Raw genomic sequence first — 8,522 nt, forward strand, 5'->3', positions numbered from 1 at the left:
TTCAACACATGGTGTCTGTTAGACTCCGTTGGGGTAAAATAATGTTGTTTACTTTGTTACTTACAATTTTTTTTTAACCTTTAACTTATCTATTCTAAGGTATTTTCACACACACATTTCCATGTATGTATTCATATGATATGATCAATCAATAGTACAAGAGACATTTCATCACAAGTTGCCTCTTTTAGCAAATGTTTGTTAAAATAATGCGTGTGAAGTAATTTAAAGAGCATATTTCAAATTCCATGACTTGCATGTTTTTGGATAAAAACTTGAGACTGAGACCTCAAAGAGAATTAAAACATCAAACTTAACAACTTTGAATCAACTGAACCAAACCCAAAATCAATCATGCTACAAGAGAATTTGAAAGTGTCGTATCTTCAGCCAGGATTTCATTTTTGGAATTGATTGGCGTGTAAGTGGCCATCTTATAACCGTACTAAAGAGAGACTTTTCACCATTTTCCTAGCTTTGGAGCTACCCACCTTGCGCGAGAGAAACGTAAGGAAGATATGTGAATTTTTTGAAGTACTACTGTTCAACGTAGAGTCACTGCGAACATTGAAAAGTTTATCCAAATTGGACGCCGCAGTTCGATTTACCTTCGACAAGCTTGATGTGATAAAGAACGAATTGCCACGATAGATGATAATTGGTGTGAATGGACTTTTGTGGAATTCTTAGAAGCGCTGTAGAAATGGACAATTAATAATCCCATTTCCAACGAACCGATATCAAAGAGCTCAAATTTCCGTCGAGATCAGTCCAGAGCATTTCTTGCCAAACATCATGAAACTGGAAACCAGTCGAGGGCGAGCCCGGGGGCGTGTCTTTATTGTTGTAGCGAACAACATAAGGCAATGAACTGTGATAATGTCCAAAGCGTCGAAGAAACGAAGAAAATACATGCCGATAAGAGCTTGTGCTTCAATTGCACCAGTGCCAAACACCGAGCCAGCGATTGTCAGAGCAGAAATACTCGAAGAATTTGCAATGGGAAGCACCACACTTCGATATGTTACAAGAAGGAAAGACGAGAACCAGGTACAACTGCAAATTTAATAGGAGATTCCAGTGTTATTCATCCGGTCCTGGTTATAACCGTGGGCGGATATAAATTTAGATCCCTGTTGGACAGTGGCGCCAGCCATTCCTATACTTCGTCGACAGCGATCAATTTAATTAAAGCTAAAGCAAAGAGTACGAGTTTGCGCAAAATCGCCATGCTTACAGGCGTTGAAACCAGATCCGTGCAAGTCTTTGAAGTTGTCATGCGTTCTGTGACTGGAGATTTTACACTTAACGTAAATGTCACGAAAATCGAAAATGGGGAACTTTTGACCTTAGATAACCCAAGGTATTCCGATCTCTTAAACAATCACCCTTACCTAAGAGGTGTTGCAATGGAGATTAGTGATACAAAAGCTCATTTACCTGCGCACTTGATAATCGGCGCCAATGACTTTGCTAAGATACGGACCAGTGATCGTTTGCGGGTCGGACGTGGAGGAGAAACACAACACCAAACCTAACAGCTTGTCCGTAGGAGATGTTGTTATCATTAAGTCTGATGAGCGAAACCGAGTGGCCCATGGGGGTAGTAGAGGAATTGTTCACTGGAAGAGATGGCGTTGTTAGGGCAGCGAAATTAAGAGCAGCGAAAGTAAGAGCAGGCAGAGGATTCATGGAACGCCCAATCCAACATCTTTACCCACTAGAATTGTCGTGTGATCGAAACCTTACACTTTGCAATGACACACCTTTGAACCCAACCGCAATGGAGTTCCGGTCGCGACGAGATGCTGCTGTGGCAGCACGTCAGCGAATAGAGGACATTGTAGAGCAAGACACTTGAATGTTGTTAGCAAAGAAACACTATTTTCATACTTATTTCTTGTTCTGTTATAGAGTCAGTTTCATTTGCATATGTCTTGTTCCCAAGTCCTATGGGGAGAGTGTTGGAAACTGTACGATACGTTAATTATTCCTAATTTGATTGACATTTATAAGTGATTTCGTCTATCTATCCATAACCAAACAAACATGTATGCGGCACATGTTTCATCGCCCCATTTATGGCACTGATCCACGTGTGTGTTTCTTTCGAATAAGCCGTAAGTTTTGAGTGGGAGTTAACCGAAGCGTTGTAGTAAAGTGAATAAACCGTGAGTAAATAAGGAAGCATAGAACAGCTTTTTCACGTTTTCGACACAATCCCTAAAATCAGTGCACAAACGCAAGGATCCGGTTTTTGGTAACTCGTTCATTACAGTTTCATCCCTCATCGATGCTGAACTTTCTCAATATGATCGATGCCAAACTCAGCTTCCAGAGTTATTAGAATCATGCTGGCCGTTACAAAGTTTACTAATTGCGTTAAAAAATTTCTTATTGCGTTACAATTTTACTTGTATTACCTAAGCGTTGATTAGGAGATAATCAAACCATGGAATCTTGAACGATGCAAAACAGGTAAAAGTAATTGTGAGTACGGGAGAAAAAAAAGAAACAGAGATCAAAGATCATAAACTTTTATTATTGTAAGAGTCTTTGCTATCTTACTGCAGGAAATTCGAAACACAACATTCAAACCCCGAAAGCGCGGAGAGGGGTTGAACTTGGAGAAAAAAAAAACAATGGGCATGTTGAATTATTTTGAGACCACTTTTAATCACAAGCAACGTCGTCGAAGGGAAAGTCTCTGCAAGGAGAAGGGATAATTTCCGAAATGAATTTATATTTCTGAAATCAAACCGTTCGATTTGCGGAAAATATAAAAGACAATCTCGCGGACTGCTATTGTCCAACGCTATTTTTAGTCACGGGCATCGTCGTCGTAGTGACGAATGGACAACGCTTTCGTGTGTTTATACAAATACCCATTGCAGCGAGAACCGACGGAGCAAGTTGTGCAGGAATACCGCACGACTTGCATTGATGGTTCCTTTGCAACGTAGAGAGAAAAAATGATGAATGTTAACCTGTTAGCCGTTCATGAGCTTATTAGGGGAATATTAAGCGTAACACTCGTATTGTGTTTAAATCACGATCTGGTGACGCCCTCCTGGGAGTGTGTTGACATGTGACATAAAACCGTGAAATGTAAAGAGGTTTCTAAAAAAAGTGTTTGGCAGATGAAAATAAAATTTTATACGCATCTGAGTCTGAAATATTAAACAAGTGGAATGAAATTTTTGTGCAAGTAATAAGGCTATCGTGAAGAACTACTTATCGATCGAAATTTTGAATCAAAAGCGAGAAGTCGGTTTTGTTATCCATTATCTCAGGGATATGCAAGACTTTAGAACGACGGTGAAATTTAATATTCGGATCAAAATACCAACACAAATTACTTTGCGCACTATGAAAAGAAACTGTATCCTTTGTAGTCAGTTCTTTCATATCCTTTTCATTCTCTTCAATCTTCAAGAAAATTTCTTTGTATTGACTGGAAATCAACAAACTCAACGTTGACTTAATGTTCTTGAGACAGTTCGTGCTTGATTGTAATATTGGTAGTATATTGCTATTGATATTCCATTATTACACAATTTACCACAAGGAACGCTCAAAATTTGCGATTGTTTTACACTGTAGAACAGGGCAAATATATCGATGGAAAAGGGAACAACAAAATGAATACCCGAACCGTCAAGACTATGATTTTTTTTTCTCCGTTTTGTAGGCTTGACTTTTTATGCAACGAACTTTTTAACGCCATAGACATGTTATTGGTGGTCACAAAGACTGAACGGTTGGATGGTTTCGTTTGAGTTGTTGCTAGTGTCTTCGTCTTTCATGATCGATGAGATTCTCAAATGTAGGTTGTATTTCAAAAATTAGACGCCACATGATTAAACACTAATAAAATAACGAATAAAAGGGGAAAAATAAATCCTAATTCGATGGTTTGACATATAAAACGAGCGAATGTTATGATCTTTGACCGTATTGTTCCACGCCTCCTGAAGAGCTTGGAAAAATACTGCGCCACTTGCACAATATAGCAAAAAGAACCTTGAATTTGTTAGAGGTGGAGCTAATAAATTCTCACCTCGATTTATCCTGACGGCTTCTTTCCGTGATCGCGATCTGGACAGGGGAGATGAAAGAGATGTGAAGCCAACTTTTCTGCATGGGTTTGTGTTATTATTGTATCAATATTCGAACTAGTCTCGTTGGCAGTCGTTCACGATTCGTTGTGAGACTTTCCTCTCGCAAACTTCCTGCTATTTTGCTGAATTTTGTCAGACCATGCAATAACCCAGCCTAACACTACAACGACATCAATACCCGCATAGATATGATACCAGTGGGCAGCTTGCACGTGAGAGGAAGGTTACCAGCCCACAAGGTGCCCAAGCTCTCTATCAGAGGGTAATATTATATGGCCTTGAACGGGAGTTAAGGATCTGCTCTGTAACTCAGCTCTAACCTTCAGATAGTGTTGTTTGTGTTAGTTTTGTTCTTTGGTAACGATTTCAAGCCATTTCGTCGAATTTTAGCTGAGATTTCATCCCACCACTGCCTGTACGACAGGCGCTCAAATGTCACGTCTCGAGAAGAAGCCAACGATTAAATCAAGTAAAGCGTCACGCTTTGTGTTAAGTTACTAGAGGAACCGTCGAAAATTTGAACACGTTATAAAGAGTAGTATAGGGTGTAAGATTCAAACGTGCATGACCTTTACCCTACTGCGTTATACTTGATGTAAAATTTAACTCGTTCATCATCACGTGTTTCGTTTTACAAGATTTCTTAGTTCTCGTTTTCAGTATACTGTTTCAACGTTCGCTTTAATAACATTGAGTTTCTGGTCAAATCATCTGTGATTTAAATCTACGCGTTCACACCAATAGGAGGAAACAGCTGTAAGTTTTTAGTCTTTTTCCTTTGATCCTGTTCGTCAATTTTTCTTAGAAGTGAACCATTGTATTTATTATTATAACTTTGCCTTTTAGTTGAACCATCATCAACATAATCGTCTTAAACCGCCACGTGTTTCGGTCAGATGCGTTTTGATTACCTCTGGGTCAGTGTGAACGTTCAATAAATTCGCCCCTTCAAATCATCTCTTAGTTGGAGTTTACATGGAGAACGAAATATGGTCGAATAACAACGATAAATGTTTCGAAATATGAACATTTCACACGTAAAATCAGTAAACCTTACTCACATCCTCCGCGTCTGTTGGCGATTTCTGCAGTTTTAAGCTTCCTTTACCATCACTGTTGTTTACAAAACTCATACATAAAAGCAGCTTGCGAAGAGAATTCATCGATGAATTTCCCTGGCTCGCCTTTTCATGTCTTCAAATTCTTTCAAGCCGCGATATAAACTTCCATTTTGGAATCCCGACAGTGTTGTATTATGCAACAAATTCCCGCTCTCTCCATAAGGTCCCTTGATAAAACATGAACATGCCCTGGTTTCACGTTCTCTCTACTTCCTTTCTTTCTATAACCGGATAACCTTGCCTATGGGGTTTCCGCCCCCCTCGTAATCGATTCATGGATTTCATACGTTTATATTTAGTAGAGAGAAATAACGAGCGCAGTCACCAATTCAACCCGTACACACCAGTCATTAACCAATTAACAAATAATTTCGATAACTTGGTCTCAGAACGCGGAGCCAAAGAAAAGACGGAACACTTAAAAGTTCTTCCTTCCTTTTCCTAAAACATTGTTTACACTGTATTTGGTTGTTACTGAAGAAAAAAGTTTAAACTCTGTGTTTAGACTAACCTTGATTTTATGCGACACTTGTATGGATCACCATCAAACAGACTTTTCTACCCTCCAAAGTGGATTAAGTGTGATGTTGCGCTCAGAAAAAGAGGGGGAGGGGGAAGGAGGGGGGGGTCTGGAAGGAACCTGGCTGACCTTTCTCCTAATCAAGATGAGCCATCTTGATTTTATCAACCCTTTCAACCCTAAGAGTGACTAACATCTAATTTCTCCTCAAAATATCACCCCTGAATCACACATTAAAATATCACCCCTGAATCACACATTAAGAGTTTACTCATGAAATGGTTATGCATTAAATTCCCAACTGAACGGGTCGGTTGAATGGCAAGCACCCTAAATAAATCTGGTGTGGAATTAGGTTTGGAACTCTTCTTTTCTTACATAATTTTCATCCATAGTTCCAGTTGGCTGAACATCATAGTCTTCCTTGAGGCTTAAATTTTCGTTGTCCCGTAACAAAAAAAAAACAGATTTTTCCAGCCTTCTTGATGTCACTGATGAGACAATTTTATCATTTGTGGTCTCGCTTGTGCGTTTATTTCGTGATTACAATGGGTATCATCTTTAAACGAAACGACTTTGTTAAATTAATTTATCAGTACCGACGGGAAAAAGGTGTTCAAAATGTCAGTCATAAACAGCAAGAAATACCACCAAAATGGTCCAAGAGGGGATTATATATCAGGTTCAGCCAGCAAACAAGCCTTTTTTTTTAGCGTTGCGGGACCTACTCTGCTTACTTCCTGTCGCAAATATATTTCTTAAGCTCGCGAAAAGTTCAGTTTTACAGTTTTATTTTTGTTATGTAATAACGATAAAATAACTCTGCCACCCATGATTTTATCACCGAGAAGTGTGTTACCTCGCAGGAATCGTTCGCTTTTGCTCGGGACAGTAGCACAGTGGTGTCAGATTGATTCTCATGCAAAGGAGGGGGAGGTGTCCCATTTTCATCTAACGGATAAACCCTGTTCTGCACATGCTCAGTCCTGAGAGTTATCAAACTGAGGTCAGTCATACTCTCCAGAATATTCTGGCTCATGTTTATTTCTTCGATAGGTTTTAAAGCTTTCGATGACAACAAATGCTGTCGGAAGATTACACCTAATGATTTTGACCATATCCGAGGAATGATCCTTCAAAATCCTTAAATGATTTCAAAGCAAATAATCTTGAGTGCTTCTCCCCTCCTTTCTTTGTGTTTGAGAAAATATAAGTTTTCCACGACTTAAAGATGTTGTTAGATAAAGTAATATTTTTGGTAAGAAATGAAATTAATTTCATTGTTGAAGCTGGTCGAACTGGTCATGATATGCACATGGAGTCCTTCGAACCCAGAAAGCGTTAGGAACCTTAAACAGTCGAAAAAACGCCGACAAAGTTTGAAACTGCCCGTGCTAAGCTACTGTTCTGTTGATTGCATTTTTTTTGCCGCGTCCTCGTTACCCTTGCCGTTGTGGTTTGGTTAGAGTCCCTGGTATTCTAACCAGTCAAACAGAAGAGCGACAATACTTAATAGCACTGCGCCTGCAATCCCCAAAATGTAGGGCAGAGGACTTGCTTTCTTTCGTCGAGACACCGGAGCGAAAGGATCAGACTTTTCACTGTTACTGGGAGGAGTTATCACATTATAAAACTGTATCCAGCTGATAGTTGCCTTCGTCTTCCACTCTAGTTCCTCTTTACCCTTCTGTAAAGCTTGCAGCAAGGTTTGAGGAGGTATAGTATATCTGCATTAATGGTGAACAAAATCTTAACCCAAATCCCGAGATTTGAGAACTAAGTTTTTGGCCACTATTGAAAAATCACTTTTATATCGAGGCAGTGCCACCTAAGGTTACCAATTTGTTTCACTGCACGCGCAAAAGTTGCAAGTTTACTGACCGCGTGGAATAACTCTTCATGACCATTAAGATAGATTTTGGACGCTAAATATAATGAGATTAACAAATTTAAAATCGTTAGAAATAGGAAAATAGCGATTTAGTTTTATGTTATTTCCATCTGAAAAAGCTGTTGATGATGCAACAAGTGTGTGTAACTAGAGACCTAGGTGTAATGTATTTCTAAGTCTTTTAACGCTCTCGTACATCAAAGCTTTTGCCGTGCGTTGATAAATCTGCAGAGTCGATTCCTGGATATACATAGCAGTTTAAGTGTTGATCTTGGAATAAAAGCCCTCATGAGATAGACTTAACTTGAAAACAAACAGTAAAAGGTCGTAGAGTGACACCGTTTTGCTTCGATAAGATGAAAATCTCTTTGCTTTATTCTCGTTTTGATTGCGCTGAACCGTTAATATTTTCAAGTCAATTTAAAACAATTATTACCGGACATTTGAATTGCCTGTGATTAATTTTACATGATGAGGGGTTATTTCGTGGAGATTCAATCACGTAATTCCGTCCCAACACTTGAAACATTCGCTAACAGAGTAAACCCTGAAAAATAATTCACTGCAATGTTTACAGAGAAAACTATTTCAACCCACGTTCGGGAAATCTGTTTACCAGAGAACAGCTTAATGCATAACGGGTTTATCATTTTGAGTAAAGTTCCTTTTAGGATACATACCTTTCACTTTGAAAATTTCTCAATTTATCTAGTTAGATTTACCTACGTTACAAGTTTGTTTTAGCAGATCAGTCATAGAAAATCCGTTCGTTGCATGGCTACGAATCTTTAAAGACGTTTTACTCTTTTAGGCTGAGTACCTCACTGGATTGTAAATGAACGACAAGAACATTTCCTGGACTCAGATAT

This window comes from Pocillopora verrucosa, chromosome 3, assembly GCF_036669915.1.
Source record: "Pocillopora verrucosa isolate sample1 chromosome 3, ASM3666991v2, whole genome shotgun sequence".
Classification (NCBI taxonomy): domain Eukaryota; kingdom Metazoa; phylum Cnidaria; class Anthozoa; order Scleractinia; family Pocilloporidae; genus Pocillopora; species Pocillopora verrucosa.